General features: G+C 42.1%; 1 protein-coding gene across 5 annotated transcripts in view; it reads left to right on the top strand.

The window, feature by feature from the left end:
• The first annotated feature begins 2437 nt into the window (after positions 1 to 2437).
• The window catches only part of WASF3 (WASP family member 3), a 64202-nt gene continuing 48078 nt past the window's right edge, over positions 2438 to 18561 (top strand). For 3 of the 5 annotated variants that reach the window (XM_014257397.2, XM_088051926.1, XM_088051929.1), the window contains exon 1: positions 2438 to 2501. The gene's annotated coding sequence lies outside the window, so the exon portion shown is untranslated. Of the gene's footprint in view, positions 2502 to 3252; positions 3287 to 6450; positions 6475 to 18561 lie in introns of those variants that run through there. The other 2 variants (XM_088051927.1, XM_088051928.1) reach the window with 2 other exon arrangements.

The following is an 18561-nucleotide window of genomic DNA, read 5'->3' as shown; positions in this document are numbered from 1 at the left end:
TGCTGATTCAATTATTCCTTGCATTTAATGTAACTACCTTTCTTTTTCTCTTAATGAAAACTCAATACCAGTTCAACACAAATGGTTTGGCAGATTTGCCTTATTTGCAGATTCAAAGGCAAGGTCAAAACAGCAGTAATAAAGCTGTGCCTGAGTTCCTTTCTTACAAGATCTAGATGTTATTAGAAATGGCATTAAAAATGTCATGAATACAGAGGAGAAAAATGAAAGCTAAGAAGTAATCCAGGAGACTAGGAAGCAGCCGGAATGAAATAAATGTTAATTAATACCTTGCATCACACAGGCTACTTACCTGTATTGATGGAGCAGGAAAAAAGTACTGGTAGAGATAGGTCTATTTGAAATTAGTATTTTGAAACCTCAAGATCCCATTTTCAGCATGAAAAAAGGACCACTGAACAAGCATGTATGCAGCTGTGTTTTAACAATAGCAAGTCATTTTCCCTCTGTTTTATTTTAAAGTCTTTGAAGAGTTTCCACTTGCTGCAAGTGTTTTAGGAAAAATACTCTTTCTTTGGATGGGGAACAAATTTTTCTGAAAACCTTGAGACTATTTTGCTCTTAGGATTTTTGTCCCACTAAGCCCTTATGCTGAGTAAAAAGCCTGCAGCTTCCTTCTTTTAGGGTTATGCTACTTAAAAGACTTCTTTTCTGTTTACTTTGCTAGTGATCATAAAACTGTCACCGCAGTTCAAAGCTGGCTTGCTGCTTTTTGCTGTGTAACCTGGAGTAATTCTCAGTTGTTGCTTCTTACCATGACCTATACGAGTACCTCAAATACAAATAATTTTTCGGAAAATTATAGCAACCTCACATAGTGTTTTTTTTGTTGCTGTTGTTTTGCTTTTTTTCTGTTGTTTTTGTTTGGGTTTTTTTTTGGTTTTTTTTGTGAAAAGAGGTGCCTATGAGCCTACAACTTTGCAGTAAGGCAAGATGTGGGTAACTGAAGTGGTACAACCGGGTTTGAGTTCAGTAAACTTTTGGTTGCAAATTGACTGGAGATGGTGTTAAAAATTATTTTCACTACTTTATATCACTACTTTCAGCCGTGATTGTTTTTATTGACTAAATGGTATTTATTCAATATGACTCCAGAAGACAGTGGCCCCCTTCAGCTTTCCACAGCCCGAGCCACCATTGCCCCACGGCTCCTCGGGGTCCGGCCTGAGCCTCCCCGGATGAGGGCAGGATACTGAGCTGGTTCCATCGGCTGCCCCTCACCGCCGTGGGTCCTGCCTGCTCCTCTTCTGTAGAGCATTATTCCGAGCCATGATCACGGGGGAAGATCCTGACCTCTCTGTCCCATACAAAGGCCAAGCAGAGACTTTATCGATCTGGACAGCCTGCTGAACTGGGCAGAGCAGCTGCTCCTCATCTTCATGGGCTTGCTGGTTTTGGGTGTCCTGTGTTGGTTGCCTTTAGTTATTGAAGCCGCCCGGGCCATTAAAATCCATTTAGCACTTGTTCTACCCACCCTGCCGTTCCAAAATCTGATTCACGTGATACACTCCCACCTACTTTTTTTCCTAAAGGCTTTGCGGAGTGTAGCAGAAGCCCCCGCCGCAGGGGTAACCACAGAGGACGGGAGGCCGGGCAAAGCTGGAAGGGGCACTTGGCTGGGGCTGGCTCGGCGGCCGCAGCCCTCGCTGTGCACCTGCCCAGCGGGGCGAGAGCCCGCCTGGATAAACATGGATCTCTTGGGGGCCCGGATGCCCAGGAGCTGGATTCAGCAGGAATTGGGTCGCAAGGGCAAGAAAAGGGCAGCGGGGGGTGGGTGTGCCTGTGGCAGTCGGAATGAGGGCAGAAGCGCCGCAGAGGCCTGTTGCGGGCAGCAGAGGGGCCGGGGCGGTGGGTGGGTCACGGCCCCGGGCCCGCGAGCCACGCGGGGGAGGCGCCAGATGGCCCCGGGGACTGCGAGGGACCGGGCACGGCTGTCCCCCAGCCGGGGCCGGGCGGGGAAGGGGCGGCTGCTCCCGAGGGGCACGTGGGTCTCGGGGGGCCGGATGGGAACCCCAGGGCAGCCACCACACCCTGGGCGCTTGGGCGGCCGCACGGTGCCAGGCGGGACCGCGGCCGAAGCTGTCAGGGGTCGAGGCGGCCGGGAGAGAGACGAGAGGATGAAGGGAGAGATGTATGGATGAGGGAGGGAGCGAGGGATGGAGGAAAGACAGAATCGCCACCCCCCGCGTCCGGCCGCTCTCCAGCCCCAGGTAGGGGCCGCTGATTGACAGCTGTCCCCGCCCCCTCGGCGCTCTCATTGGCCATCCTCCACGTCGATCAGCGATCGGCGCCGCCGGGCCCTGCTCCCCATTGGCGGGCTCCGCCCCGCCCCTCGCGCACGAGCCATAAGGGCGGAGAGGGGGCGGGGCCCGCGGCTGAGTGGGCGGGGCGGCGGCGGCTTAGCCCGCGAAGGCGGCGGCGGCGGCTGGGGCGCTGGAACGGCGGCGGCTGGAGCGGGATGGAACGGAGCGCGGTGTCAGGTGGGTGCGGGGCACTGCTCTAGCCCCCCGCGGCCATCGTGCAGGGAGGCAAGGCGGGCGGCGGCGCCCAGAGGGTCCTTTCCCCGCCTGTGAGGAGCGCGGAGGGGAAGCAGCCGCTCTTTAGCGGTCTCCAGCCTGCGGGGATAATCCCGCCGCTGCCCTGCGGGAGCCCCCTTTCTCCTCCCGGCCGCGGCGGGGGCGCCGGTGGGTCGCTCCGGAGGTGCTGGCTGTGCTCCGCTGGCCCGGGCTCAGCTGCCCGTCCTCGGGCCCTCTCGCCTCAGCTTTGTTCCGAGTCCTCCCACCGACCTCGGCCCCTCGCCGCGGCCGGGGGGAGGCTCCGGAGCTCTCCGTGCGCGGGGTCGGGGACGGGCCCCCGAAGTGTTCCCGGAGCGCTCCGTCCGGGCAGCGAGAGCACGGCGCCCATTCCCGGGAGCCGCCCGCCCTGGGGCTCGTTCCCCGCTTGTGTTCGGCCCCCGAGAGCGGCCCCCGCGGCGTGCCACCGGCGGGGCTTCCAATGTCCTGCGCTCCTCAAGTACTTAGAAATAATCGTCTTTGGCTTTGAAGGGCGCTGGGAGTGCTTGACAGCTCGGGAACTTTTAAACCCTTCCCTGCCCCAGCACGTGGCTTTTTTTTGTGGTTTTTTTTTTTGTTTGTTTGGGTTTTTGTTTGTTTGTTTTGGAGGGGGTTGTTTTGTTGTTTTGTTTTTCTGTTTTTTAATGGCTTAATCGTTTTTTTCTACTTGGCTCTTAAGTGAATGTGTCGCTGAGAAGAAGCCTGGAGTCTGGGTGAGTGCAGGCGTGTGAAGACAGGGATTTATCTCAACTGCTCAATGTCTAACGCTGACCTAAAAGCAGCTAAGAAATACTTTGTTTATGCTCCTTCTTTCTGATATAGTTCAGTAATCGCTGCAGATAACAGGAGAAGGACTGATAGTTTCAGGTTGAGCAGTAATCTGTGAAGTGGGGCCAGTGCTTGAGTGATGGGTTATTGGATACAGTTGTGAGATTCATTGATAGAAAACACTTCAAAGCACAAGTGGTGTAGTGTATGTGCTGTTTGTGCAGGAATAGGAAAAAGCTGTAGTCCTTTGTACCTCTTTTATAAACTACAGGGAATGAGGGTTCAGTATTCCCATAAGAAAAAAATGGGGGCAAATTATGAAAGCAGCCAGGAGCTTTGAGAAACCTTTAATCTGGGGATGAGGAGGTTATTTTGTCTTGCCTATCATGCAAGACTGGCCTTTTTAAAACTTTACACAGGGAATAAAAAATTGCTACATTTAGAGGAGACAGACTGTTGTTTTGACTTGGGCTGATACAGTATTTTCCATAAACTAATAGTGAGTGTACTTGAAGAGAGGAATGAAGTAATGGAATAAGGCTGCAGTTCTTATCCTCCAGTATGCTGTCCCACACTACAGAGATCTGTAGTTCAGATGCAAAATTATGTGGCCTTTAATATATGGAGGCTGATGTGATACAAAATCATTATGCTAGAGTAGTGCTCAGGCTGGAAATCTGTGAAAGTTACTGCTTACAGTGCTTGCAAACTTAAAGGGTTGAAGATTAAACCCTGTGTTTGAGCGGTGGAACTTTGTTAGCTGTTATCCTACAGTCTTTTGCCATTTTGGTTCTCATCAGAAGAAAATATGCTAAGATGGAAGGACAGTTATCTGCCCACAGGCCCCAAGTCATTCTTAGTAAGAATTAGGATGTTTTATCTGCAGCTATTCATTTGAGACTGGGACCATACTATGTTTCCCTTAAAATGATGTGGAAACTTGATTTATTTCCAGCTGAATTCTGGGGATGAGTTGTGCAAAGCAAACTTTTTCTGTCCCTTGCTGGAAGATTAGTTTTGTGTTTATATAGCTAGCGGCAGTATGAATGGAGTTATTAGGCAGTGAACACAGAGGTTTTGTTGTACATGAAATAATGTATAATTGAGCCAGTCCTCTTCTCATTTTCCATGGCTATTTTCCTCAAATAAAGAGAAAATAGAAAACATTTTTTTAATCAGATACTGAAACAATAGTCTTGATTACAGTCAATAGTTACAGAAATTGAATAGTCTTTGTTAATCTTTCTATTTGTCCATGGAAGTATTAAAAATAACTTTACATGTCAGAAATAGAATTGCTCGTACTTAAAAAAGGTATTTTCATAGCAGGAGTACATTATTGTGGCTTCATGTTTGATTTATATGGTATAACATATGACATTTCATGGTTAATAACAGCATAAACCTGTTTTGTTTTTCAGTATATGCCTTGTCTGTAAAACATGCCTCAAGGGATCATGATTTTAGGAGTCGCAATATAAACTCCTTGTACATCAGCTACTCTTCGGTGTGCCTACTTTAGCTCAGGTTTATTTACTTTATTCTTCAGTGAGAAGGTACATGCCATTTACTTTTCTGAAACAAGAATAATGCTGTCTGCAGTCAGTATTGCTGTATGGAGGAAAGAGAAGGAAAAGCCATCGTCTGATAGATGATTGAGTGTTTTGAAGTGTCTTATACAGTGATGAGAAGGACAGGGTTTCTGAAAAGCTAACCAAACCAGAGCAGATGCTTTGGTGAAGAATTCTAGAAGAGCTGATGGTGGCTGAGTGTTTCCATCACTGTATTGATGTCACCTGGACAGTGAATTGGCTTTCATGCCTTTGCAAGTCTTCGTTTTTTGATTAAACTTCCTGCATGAATAGTCACATCTTAGTGTGTCCTCTTTGTCCTTTTGAGCAGCCCCAGAGCACTGTCTTCCAGAGTTCTCTTGGCTGCTTTGTGTGAGGAAAGAGCAAAAAACACTGTTGCAGATAATTTCTATCTGCTCTTGCAGGCCTGTCTTTAGCTGATGTGTACTTAATGTTATCTTGTAACTGCACTGGAATCTAATACAGGTTGTATAATACAACTCCTCTTGGACTTTCCACTTCAAATGGAATGTGTTATTATGTGTTATTACTTCCTGGCTCATGTCCAGCTGGTCCAGCTAAAATTATTAGGCAAGTTGTGGTCATTACTTGTGTTTTTATTTTATTTTTGCTTGCATAGGATCCTGAGCTACAGGCAGTGTATCACATGAATTGCATTACAGGTGTAAGTCACTGACCAGGCTGTGCGTGCCCAGAGGGTTATGCTACTAAGTTTTGTTATTTATCTCAATAGCTGAAATACATTATTGTACAGTGCTGATGGGGAGCAATTGGTTTTGCCAGGCTAATTTCTTAGTTCTCTAATCTTAATGGCATTCAGTGTATGGAGATCATCGATAGGATCAGATTACACACGTCTTCCAGTGTAGGATAGAACTGTACTTTGCATTCGGAAGCTTCCCTGTACAAGGAGTATGATGAGATGTAGGCTGTCACTGCTTATTCTCTTAAAAGAAAAGGTGGAGGTAGAGGGTGACTGTTAACTTCTCTGTGTGTAAGGCTCACATACAGAATACCTGTAATCTAAGAAAAATCAGTATTTGGACCGACAATTAAATTGAAGCACCTTGAGCCTTAGCGCTGTAGCAGAACTGCCATAGCACTTATATTCTCTCCTGAGAACTTAGTCTGCCTTTAGGGGTAATAATGATAATAACCTCAAATTACACCAGACTTATTTGTTAAATTTTTAACAAAATGTTTTCCTTCACATTTAACTATTACTTAGATCTAAGCCAGCCTTTGTTAAAAACTGTTGAAATGTTGTGTTGGGTTTTCTTTACTGATAAAGCACAGTTGTTTTTCACCCCTCTTGAAAATTCAAATAACTGAAATATTTTTAGCTACTGATGGATGTAATTTCTTCAGCCACAAGAAGAACCAAAATTTTTGTGAAGAAATTAAGAAATTTTTACAAACAGCTGGAGATCAAAGTGACAGCCTTTATGCTGATTTAAGCTGCAAACTTGCACCTTATCTTTGGTTTCTTTATTTTTGGCAGGTGAGGTAGCTGGAGAATCATTTGAAGGCTTCTAAGTATGGTAAATATTTGTTGGATTTGCTGGTTTTTATTTGTGTTAAGCATTTCTAGGTGTCTGGAATTTCAGCATGTTATGAATTAGTTTTTCCTTTCCCATACTGAAATATTCTGCCATTGAACTGATGATGTTTTCTGGGTCTAGAAATGAACCAGACTGTATGAAGATTTTTTTTTTTTGAGGACCTCTCAGTTCAGCAGAATTTTAGTAACTCCTTGAAGATTCTTGGAGCCCCTTCCTATCTAGCAAATATAATCTCTTTATTCTAACAGAGAATTGGTAGCCAAATTCAGTGATAGGGGACAGTGTGTGTTTCTATTAAATGTAAAGCATAGTATGCCAGATGTATTAAATATTTTGGTTTTGAGTATTCATTATACTCATGCCACTTGCATGCTTGAACTGATTTACTCTTACATTTTCAAGAATATGTTTTAGAGGCAGAAAAACTGAGTGTTATTCAGTACTTCAGCTGACGAATCCCAGGTTTCTTGGGCATATTCACAGTGGCAAACCACTTTGCTTGTAACAAGTAATAGTTGGAGAGCTTGTGTATGTAATGGATGATGCATAATACATCAAAACAGGTTAATAGTATCCAGTGCGTGTTGGAATTGATTTCTTGATGTTGGTTTTGAAATCCCATAGTTGAAAAGGTCAGTATGAAGTGATGCTGAGGAGAACCATTCATCTGCTATGGATTTGGCGTTGTCCTAACAGAGCAACAGGCAGCTATGGGGACTAATGTGCTAGAAGACAAGGCATGAAAAGCTTGTTTTATTTTGAAACTTTAAACAGCCTATGGAAGCACTTCTTTGAGAAGTTCTTCTGCCTCATTACATGTGAATGGATAAATGAAGTTTGAACTTGTGAATTAGAAGGAGGGGCTTTAGTGGCAATGTGGCTTTTTAGTTTGTTTTTCTGCAGCAGTTAGGTTTTGCTGATGAGTTCTCTATAGAATGTTGAAATTCTCTGGAACTTATATCAGCACAGGTTTACCGCAGAGTTATTTCCTGAGAAAGTAGTATTTTTCTTTTTGAAGCCTGGCTGCTGCTTTGAATGCTTAAACAGCTGCAAACACGGACAAGAACACATCACTTCAAATGAAGCCTTTGATTTCATTCTGACTTTGAAGGCTGTATTGTATCAATGTTTTCTGCACGTGGAATACTGAAGTTTCTGCTCACCTCTGGAGCTGGATTGGAGCTGCAGTTAAATCTTAAGTCATATTTAAAGAGGATGTCTTGGTACAGTGATACAAGTTGCTTCAGGTTATTTAACTGAATAGTAGGAGAAAGGTATTTGCATTGCTAGGCAAGCAGCTGTGAAAGCCACGTGCTTTCTATCCACCCTTCTTTTGGCAGAAGGAATCAGGAACTAGCATTTCAGCAGCTTCTTTTTTTCCCTAGATAGAGGAGATCCTGTCTCTTTCTGCTCAGCCAGCTTGCTTCTCTTAAAACTTTCTCTTCCAATCCTACAGGTCTTGTTCATGTTCGCTGTAGCAATCACTGTGTGTTCCTAGCAAGAGTTGCAAAGCTTGGGCATGGTGTGATGCCTTCCAGAGGCATGCCTGAGAATGTGCCAAGGTATAATCTTTCAGCCCTCATATGAAGTGTAGCTATTATAACATTTACCTCTGTCATCAAGCGCTGCTCATGCTCTTGTGGACTATGCTGAAATTTCAGGTATCCTGTGATTCCAAGTGGGTAGCTCCACACAAGCACACGCTGAATATAAGGAACTACACCTAATAGCTCAAGCTGTTCATGCTGTGAAGACATGTCTAATTGCTGAATTTCCGTATTGGATTTGCACTGAAAACGACAAGAGAAGCTTCCATGTTGGTGGACTAATAAGTGGTTTTTAACCTTAATAAGACCTTAACCCTTTTAACCTGGAATATCTGCATCTGAAATACTACTGTAACATCATTGGGATTCTGATCTTTTTTCTAGACTACTTGCCATCTTACTGAAAGAGGTGTGTGCTTTGTGAAATGTTGTTCTGGTTGCTGTACTAACAATTCTGGAGGCCTTGAAGCTTGCGTGGATCTGCAGCTTGGTGTCGTGCTTAGTTGCTCAGGTGGCTGAAGCATTGTCTGACTAATTGGAATGATGCTGGAGCATGTTTAGCAGTCTTCGGTAATTTCTGTATCTTGGAGGGTGATGGCAAGGCTCTGTTCAATGGGATTTAGAACTCTATTTGCAAAAACTGGGGAGAGGCACATAATACTCCACAGCTGGGACAAAATTAAGAACTTCTGTTCTCTTAGCTGCTTGGAATGGACTAAATATTTTACATTGCTCAGTAAATTGGTCCAGTTACTATTTCTGTGAGTTACTAATGAAGGACAGAGTCAAATATTGTAGCAGATTGAATCCTCATCTTAAACCCCTGGCTTTCTGAAATGTACAGAAATAAATCTTATGTACTATACAGTCCAATCTGCATGTTTCTGTTAGCTATTTTGTCTCTTAATCTGAAACTATTGGGGCAGCAGTGAAATAACCACCTTTATTGGGTCTGTAGCATTACTGCTGCCTGTAACAAAGGCTGCTGAAGCAAAATCTTTTGCCTTCCCTCCCTGTTCTGTGCTTTAAAATGAAGCTGTTAACGTTTTGTGTGCCACTTCCTCATTTACATTTTCTGTTCCACTTCTCGTTGCTGCAAACTCTCGCTGATGCGTTTTTTTCTGGTCTTTTACTTCCCTTCAAAACTCTCTTCTATATCCTAGTATTCCCTGTAAAAAAGAAAAACATGATGAACTTCTGCTTTGTGTCATTTCTAGTAAAACCCACAGATGCCTTATTTTTGGAAAGTGAAATACTTGGAGATGTAAACAAACTAAACCTCAACTAACCACAACAAAAACCCTTCCCAGTTGCCACATGCATCCCCAAAGAAATTTAAAATGGAGGGAAGTAGATGCAAGACCTGAAGTGTAAATCCTTGCCAAATGTAAATCCTTCTTCCCTTAGCTGAGTGAACTGCTTACTATCAAATTTCTTTAAGCCACAGAATGTTGTTTTTGGCAGGAACATCAGAAAGAGTTTTCTTTCTTTTAAACAGTTGTTGTTTGGAAAACAAGCATATGTTTGGCATCATCATGGATTTCCAAAAGAGGAAAAAGTGATTTTATTTTCAAAACATATAATAGAACTGTATTTTCAGCAGAATCAAATGTTAAATGCTTCTGGAAGCTTAAATATAATAGTGTGTCCATGCAGTTGGTTGTCAAGGTTGAAACAACAAGCGCAGTTAGTCCCGAAGCTGCTAAATGCTAATCCAAGCTTGGCAAGTGTTTTTCTCAGCCAAATGAGCTGAGGAAGTTAGAGAGGCACATAGGCAGCCTGTAATAATCAAGTTTTTTTAAAGCAAACTTCAATGTTGAGGTTCAGATATAAAAAATATAGCCTCATTTTCTACTTTTGGTAATGGTGGTGTTTAATACCCTAACTCCAAATATGTAGTTTGAGTATCCCCGCTATTATTCATCTTGGTGGAATTACTGCTGTTAATGCTTTTGAATATGGAGCTTTAGAAAGTACACTGAATTAGGTTTTGTGAACTTAAGGGGTGATAGCCTAAATAGTGAACAGCTTTGATGTGTTGGTCAAAGTTAACTTTCTTCATGGCTCATCACAGAACAATAAACACAGCATAGAGCAGTCCGGGTTACTCAAAGAAGTTTGTCTAGGTTCATTCAGTTGTACGGATAGGCTAAGAAAGGTGAAAAATTACGTGCTTTAGCATTGGGTGGGAAACATCAGGGAGATTGAACTGTGAGAGTGAGAAGTATGGGTGTTGAATCTAGAGGAATAAAACTAGTGAATTTAATTAAGGGTTACTGGGGGTTGCTATATTCTATTTAAGATGTTTAACCTGATATTTTAGAACTGAATTATGGAGGAAACTTTCAAACAAAAGCTTATCTGAAATATGAAGCTGGAAGGACAAGTATTCTTTTGTCAGAAGTGTATTTTTGAGGCTTCTAAATCCACTTTGAAGAAAACACTAAAATAAATATAACTGTAGGAAGATAAGACTGTAGAAATAATTGAATTCCACGGCGGATTAGGTGATTTGCATTATATTAGTAGGGTTCTCAAAAATATGCATTCCATACTTTTTTTTTGCTCATTTCTGCAGGTGTATAATGAAGTATTCATCCTCTTTTCTTGTTCAAAGCATATAGGACTTGATTGGAATCAGATTCTTACTGGGTATTAAAAGAAGAATAAACTTGGCCAAAGTGGGAACCTTAAGCAGTATTTTTTTTGTAGGCTTGAAACTTTTGGTGATTCTGGATATGAGAGAACATGACCTATGGAACAGCTGGCTCATAAGTAGTGGTTTTGTTGCAGAACAGACTTATTTATATCTTAACTTGGTAAGAGGCCACTCCTAAATAAATGCCTTTCTCAAGGGCAAAATATTTCTATCATGTTGTTATGCTTGAAAATGAGGTAGTTGTGAAAACATAGGATCTTGAAAGTGTTGGGGGCACTCACCTCTAAAAAAAAGTGTGATTCCCATGGTAATCTGCAGCAAGGTTTTCTACAACAACAAAGCCAGTGTACATCTGCACAGAAGGAAACACAGTGTCATTTGAGATCAGATGATAAAGTGGTACTTCATAAAGGAGCCTTTGAAAAAAATACCAAAACAACAAACCCCAAACATCAGCAAAAACCTCCAAACAAAAGAAGGTTTTACATCTTCTTGAATTATCTGTTTTAGTTCATTGCGCTTGATGCGGAATTTGGCAGAGGTTTCATAACATGAATGGCTGGCTCAAATGATTGTGGTGCTTACACCTCCTCAGCACATGCTGGTCACAGAGGTCATGTCTGAGGAGCTACATGAGCATTTCAATCCGAGGTCTGGTGTGGTAGAAGAGTAAAGGCAACAAGTTCTGCATCTGGTGTGGCTTTAATTGCAGTCTTCCACCCATCTGCAGTGCATGTGCTGGTGCTCTTTGAACTAAAGCTTAATGCACTGCATATCAGTAGTTTTAATTGAGCCTCCCAGTTTGGTTGTACTTTATTCCTGTACTGCTCTCTTGCCAGCACCAAACAGCTGTTAAATGAAGAGGGAAAGAGGAAGCCGTGTGTCACAGCTGTACAGCTCTGGCCCTGCTCTCTGGGAAGTGAAGCTGTTGTTCTTCAAAGCATTGTGTGGTTTCTGCTTTTTTATATGGAGGTGGGAAGAGGTGGATTTGAACTTGTGCCAGGCTTCCTGCTGTCTTTTCTCTCTTCCCATCCCAGAATGACGTGGTCAGTAATAACCAGAATGTCTGGTTGCTTCCATTTCCAAATGTAAGCTGCACATTGCTCTGGAGCTGTCAGCTGCTGCCTGGGCAGACATGGCATTGCCCTGCAACCGGGCATGTCTTCTTTCCTGTGACACGTGCTGTGCCTCCACTCCTGCCTACATAGGGTTAAACAGAATAGCTGCTCTTCAAATTAAAGAAAGTTCTTGCATGTTTATTGGCAACCCATGTCTTTCCGCAACCAGTTGCCACATTAAATGTTTATTTTTTTCCCAAAAGTCAAGATATTTTGCATTTTACATGATGTAAATCTGTACTTAATTATTGGAAATCTAAATTATTTATAGTTTTCAAAATGCTAATAGAGGAAGGCAAAATTGAAATGGGTATTTTCTGGTTGTTGGAAGACTGAGGAAGGGATGCAGACAAGAAATCAATCCAGAATAGGATAATTTACCTGCAGTCACTTTATTATGGAGAAAACTGATATTGTGTATATATTGTGTTTATTAAGTAATTTAGGTTTTCTTTGTGGTCACATCACATCTTCATTGCTTCTAAATCTCTTAGTGGAAATGAGTTTGTAAGATTCTGCATTTGTGGCAGCTGACTGCCTCTTCTTCCTTCCCCTCAGCAGAAAATACTAAACATGGCTGTGAATATCATAGTGAAGTAATCTGAAGGACAGGATTTATGGGAATATGTAGTAGGAACAGGTAAAACTAGTCTCATTAGTTAGTATCCACTGTGTGGTGTTGAATCTGATGGTAAGGCAGTTGATGACCTGGGTGGGTTATGTGATTAGGATAATGAAGTTGATATTTTTCATTACGCATGTTAAAAAAAATAGTTTAAAATTCCTTTGTATGAAAACAGGTCTTAATTAAAACCATAAAAATACCATGGTAACAGCAGTCATGATGGTTTTAAGCCACTTCAGCCTTCTTTTCAAAAGAAAAACTGGACTTTACTTCTGGATTTCTGGTGATTTGTTTGATCTTCCTAAACTGCTAAGCTCCTCTACATTGAGTGAGATTTGAGGTCACAGATCCATGCAAAACTGCTTTAGTTTAACTGGCTTATAAATAAGAATGTTTATAACAAAAAAGACCCAAAAGAAACAAGCAAAACGTCCTGTTGTATCTGGTCCTTTAAAAACAGTAGGAGGGAGGGGAAAAAGCCCCTAGAGAAGTTGGGATAGACCTGAACCATGTAGCTAAAGTATGTCAGTCTCTTTCAGGAGCAGCTTTCCAGCTGGGATGTAAAATGGAATAATTCAATACATAAGTTTCACCTGTTAAAATGCTTTAATTTCTGTCCCTCCTTTCTCACCCACCTTACTTCTTTACATAATAATGTCCTTGATTGAACCCCATAGATCAGCTGTAAGGAGTCATTAAACTGTTTAATTGCATTGAGTTTTAATTTTATAAATGGTGGCTCTTTAATGATTAATCTGTATGATACCTATGTCTGTTTGAAAACAATTTATATGCTTTTTGAGACTTTAAAACTGGGAGAAAACCTCACACTTCTCACAAGTACCTTTCTAGTGATAAAACATACTGGTTTTATGTATATAGAGATCTGTATCTGTAGGTACATTGCAGTAAAACTGCAGTGTTACCTACTTGCATACCTAAGTATGTGCATGTGAGAGAGCTGTTTATGAGAACAGAATATTTCAGCTGGAAGGCACTTACAGTCCTCATCCGGTCCAGCTGCTTGACTGCTTCAGGGCTGACCAGAAGTTAAAGCATGTTGTTAGGGATGTTGTTCAAACACCTCTTAAACTCTGCCAAGGGTTGAGGCATCAACCACCTCTCTAGGAAGCCTGTTTGAGTGTGTGACACCCTCCCTTGGTGATGAAACACCTCTTACTGTCCAGCCTGAACCTCCCCTGGTGCAGCTGTGGAGCATTCCCAAGGAGCAGAGCTCAATACTTCCCTTTACACATACCTTCCTCAGGAGGCTGTGGAGAGCAATAAGGTCACTACCCAGCCTCTGTTCCTCCAAACTAGACAAACCCCAAGTCCTCAGCCACTCATTACAGGATTTTTCCTCCCAGCCCCTTCTCCAGCTTTGTTGAACCCCTCTGGACGCATTCAAGCACCTTCACAACTGGTGCAGCTGGGAACAGCAGACAGTCCTTGAGCTGAGGCCACACCAACACTGAATGCAGCAGGACAGCCCCCACTTTTGCCTGGCTGGTGATGCTGTTTGATGCATCCTGGGATGGGGTTTGCCCTCCTGTCTGCCACAGCTCACTGCTGACTCAGATTGAGCTTCTGCCTTCCATGTACTCCAGATCCCTCTCCACATGTTTTTACTTGTGTCTGGCATTACTTCGTCCCAGGTGCAAAGTCCAACATTTGGACTTGTTAAACTTCATGCTATAAATGATAGCCCAATGATAGTTCCAATAGTCCCAATCTGTGTAGATCCTTCTACAAAGCCCCATGACACAATAACAGGAAAGGTGAAATTATTTCCATATACACAGTCCTCTATATGCAAAGCATTATTCTGTCTGTTTGGGTGAAGGATGTGCCTTCTGTTCTCTAAACATTAAATCTGAGTGCTCTTAGGTTTTTTAATTTCTCTTTCACCAACAAGCTGTGGGGGAATTAGCCGTGGAGTGATGTGAGTAGTTGCTTTCAGCTAGGTCGAGATGTAAAAAATATGTCTTGGCCCTGAATGAGGTGTGCTAGAGAGAGCAGCTGCTTGCTTGATCCAGGCTGTGACCATCTGCATAATTCTGATTCCATGGAATTGAAGCTGGCTGTCAGCTACGGTAGTGCTGAGTCGTTCAGTAGGACCTTGGTGCTGCCTCCTTTGCTGTTGTATCTCTTTATTGGTGTGGTATTTTTTCCCCTTTTTAAAAACCACATCAGTTCTGTTTAGTTTCTTTTTTTTCCCCTGGACATTCTGAAGCCTACTAGATTTCATTTATCAGTCTTGAGGTGTCTTACTTGTGGTTATATGTGTGTGTATATGGTATTTTTGGCTAATGCTTTTCAGTGGGGTTCTGTGGCCTGTGCTGATTGATACTTCCTTTACTCTGCCACTTTTCTCTAACATTATGAAACTGTAGGGTGCAACCTCTACATGACCCTCTACTAGTTCTGGAGAAGTATGAGTGAAGAAAATCTCAAGTTTTGTCCAGCACAAGGTGAGATCTGATATTTGATTTGAATGTCAGCTGTTAATGACCTGACAATATTTTTGGATTGATTTTGTCACCAAATTCAGGTATTTTAATGAAGCATTTAACTTGAAAGTCATAGTACCTAGCCTTGGACTAATCCCCTTAATGAACCCACAGGTTTTCTGTCTGGAGTACTTACACAAAGCATCTGTCTAGATGTTCATTATTTTTAGCAGTGTCTGCTAACAACAAGAAGTGAGGTTGAATGCTCCAGAAAGTCGGATTTAAGGGGCTTTTCTATTTTAAGGAACATATTCTTGAATTTTAGTAACTGAAAAACCGTGGTATGTAATGCTGGGTGGGTAACAACTGAAATTTAGAGATGCTGTCTGCTGAGGATGACCCATTTTTAGTGTTGTTACATGGGAATGGGGATCCACTTAAGTAAAGCCATCAGCATTCATTTTGTGAAGCATTACGGAGACATCTCTACAGGCTAGGAGTGAGCTCTTTTTGTTACTTTGTAAAGATGTGTACTCTGACTTTCTGGAGAAGATTGCACGGCTGTATTGGGAGAAGGAACAGGCTCATAATACAGAAGACTTGTGCTGTGATTTAGGTTTGTTATCTGTGAAGAATTTAGGGGTGGTGAATGTTGCCAGCAAATCTTTTCAAGTGTTTGAAAATATTTTGGTATTGATATCCCACCTGAAATCTGTTCGTTCTCAGAGGTACTGGCTTTTTGTCTTTCCTGGTGGTAGAAGAACCCTTTATTTTTGTATCAAAGATAAGAGAGCTACTTCCTGTCTCTTGTGGTTGGTACTAGTAATTTGTGGTGTAATCTTTCTTTGGCTTCATTTGCAGTAAAAAGTCAGTGCTGACTGTAAGAAGAGAGCGTAGTGCTGGGCAAGCCTCTTTTTGAGACACCAAAGAGGTGATAGATGAAGGGATGGTCGTGCTTCTTTCCAGCGAAGAAATGTCTTGACAAACCACTGCTGTTACTGGCTGGCACGTAGGCTTGATGGGCTGGCTTTTGTGGATTGCAAAATCTCTGAAGATCAAGTGTTTTACCTCAGATAAATTCCATAGGATGTTTAGGATTTTGCAAGCCTGCTGTTTAGATGGGTTTCCTCTGTCCAGTACTGAAGGACTGCTGTACTCAATCAAATAGTGAATATATGTGCTGTAATCCAGCAACTGAAATGGAATAAAAGACACCAGGTACTCCACACAGGCTGGATGTTTTTATTTTGTCTGCCTGTGCTATGAAGAAAAACTCCAAGAGCTTGAACTTGTTTGTTCTTTGGAAGGAATTGATGGCAAAGGACACACTGGGTGCTGTGGTTAAGTCTGACTGTCAGAGTGGCTCTCAAGAAGATGCAGAGTGGGAAATTGTCCCTTGAGGACTTGTCAAAGGGCAGATTGCTCTCTGCACTCCAAGTACAGTGTTTATCCCAACTAATTTTGCACTTCTGAATGCTGTGGAGACTTAGAGTTCAGACTAGACAACAGCAAGTGAATGTTTAATTAAAGACCACCTGGAAAACATGAGTTGCCGTGTATTTATGCTGCTCCTGTTCTGTGTCTGAATTTAAGACTGGGATATGAAACAAGTCTAGTTTAAAGATAAGGAACTTCTGAGTTGTCTTGATCAATCTCATGAAAGCTGCTTAGGATGTGCTACTGAGAGCGCATCCATAATTTTAAGTAACTGATTGTATGTCTCTTACAGAAAAGCCCCCATCCCACTGTAGGAGTGCTTATGATCAAGGGGAACCTAACCACTAATTGATGTGTGGTTCTGCTCTTTGAAGACTTCAGAACCTGTCTGTGTTTTCCAAATGTGTGTTACAGTAGTTTCTAAGACTGAGTTTCATGCTTTTAAGATTGAATACATGCACAAATTTAACAAGGCAAACCAGTACTGAAGTTATAAAGACCTTCCTTTCTTGTGTGTATGCATAGGTATGGTAATGCAGTTGCTTGAATTCAAACTGTAACGGTAAGCTTTGGGTCTCCATATATGAAAACATGTTTTAAAAACCCTCCCCACATCCCAGAAAGCAGACTTCAAAATAAAATCCTTTTTTCACCATTTTCATGATGACCTGCCATTTGGATACTTTTAATCCTCAATCTGTGTAAAAGTTATGTCTTGCATTAAATCCTTTATGTTTTTTTCCTGTGGATTTCTGAAGTAATCCTCTGTGTGCCATATAGCTTGTTCTTCAAATTGCTTGCCTATAATAACCTCATTTCTAGGAGTTTTGTTTAGAAAGCTTTAAAACATTGATTTTAAACAAAATTTAGCTGGATTTAAATTTCTTACCAGAAGTCACTGTTACACATTCTGCATGTCTAAATTCTTATCCTGTTGATACTGTGTAGTACTTTATGTAATTTAGTCAGTGAATGCGTCAAATGGGGCACTTGGCAGAGGAGTCAGTGATGTACTTGATAATGAGTAGGAATCGTTTCATAATGGCTTTTGTTGTTGTAGTTTGGTTTTTTTTTTTCCTCTTGAGGATTTCATGGGAAAGAAAGAATCCATTCAAAAGGGAATGTGTGTGTTTTCACAGTTGGGCAGTAGATAGGTCTTGCTGGACTGTTAGTGGTGTACCAAAACATATTTTCCTTTCTGTATCTTGTGTTTTCATCATAACTGTGTATCTTAAATGCAGAACACAAAGAGAGTCCAACATTTTGTTGGCTTATTCTGGGCCTCTTTCAATCTTCCACTTAAGAAAAATATGTATATCTCAAAAATCTGAATACAGAAAAAAGATCTAAAACGGCTTGACATTAACCACATCTTGATGTTTTTATTTAACCAGATAAGGATTTATACTGAAATATACGTCAAGATAGTTAATTTGATTTTATTTCACTGTGAAAGCTGAGATTTGTCCTCACGGTGTGGTAATTCTCAGCTTGCTTTCCATCCCTGTATAGATCTTATATTGTTGAGTGAGGAGTTCTTTCATCACAGGATGGACTGAGGGATCCTGTTTGTGGTGCAGCGCTGCAGATGGTGCATAGATGTGAATGATGGAAGTGGTAAACTGCAGCATGTGAATGAAAACGTGCAGCTCATGTAGGGAACTGAGCACTTCATAAGGTGCCTTTGCTGCTGAGGATAATGTGGTGTGTGAATACATTCTCAGCCACCCTGGTAGTACTAGAGGGTTTAAGATCTATATAAAGTTTCAGTCACCTTGTACTGCAAGTGCTCTATGATGTCTGTTCTGTAGTGTTTTTAATGTAGTGCTATTTGCTCTAAAGCAGATTTACTGTTTCCTGAGCCACAGGCATACTTAAATCACTGCTGGTTGAAATCACAGAATCACAGAATGGCCTGGGCTGGAAGGAGTCTTACAGAACATCTAGGTCCAATGCCATTGCCATGGGCAGAACACTGTCCACTAGGCCAGGCTGCTCAAAGCCCCATCCAAGCTGGCCTTGAACACTTCCACTGGGCAATCCATTCTCAACACCCTCACAGTGAAGAATTTCTTTCCAATATGTAACCTAAACGTACCTCTTTCAATTTAAAACCATTCCCCCTTGTCTTTTCATTGTGAAAAGTCCGTCTCCAGCTCTCTTGTTGGTCTCCTCTTGGTACTCGAAGTTGCTGTAAGGTCTCCCTGGAGCCTTCCAGGATCCTGTCTTC

The sequence above is a fragment of the Pseudopodoces humilis genome, chromosome 2 (assembly GCF_049639895.1).
Source record: "Pseudopodoces humilis isolate 2021_Gansu_Grassland_sample_001 chromosome 2, ASM4963989v1, whole genome shotgun sequence".
NCBI lineage: Eukaryota > Metazoa > Chordata > Aves > Passeriformes > Paridae > Pseudopodoces > Pseudopodoces humilis.
The sequence above is the reverse complement of the archived record's forward strand: the minus strand, read 5'-3'. Positions and strand labels throughout refer to the sequence as shown.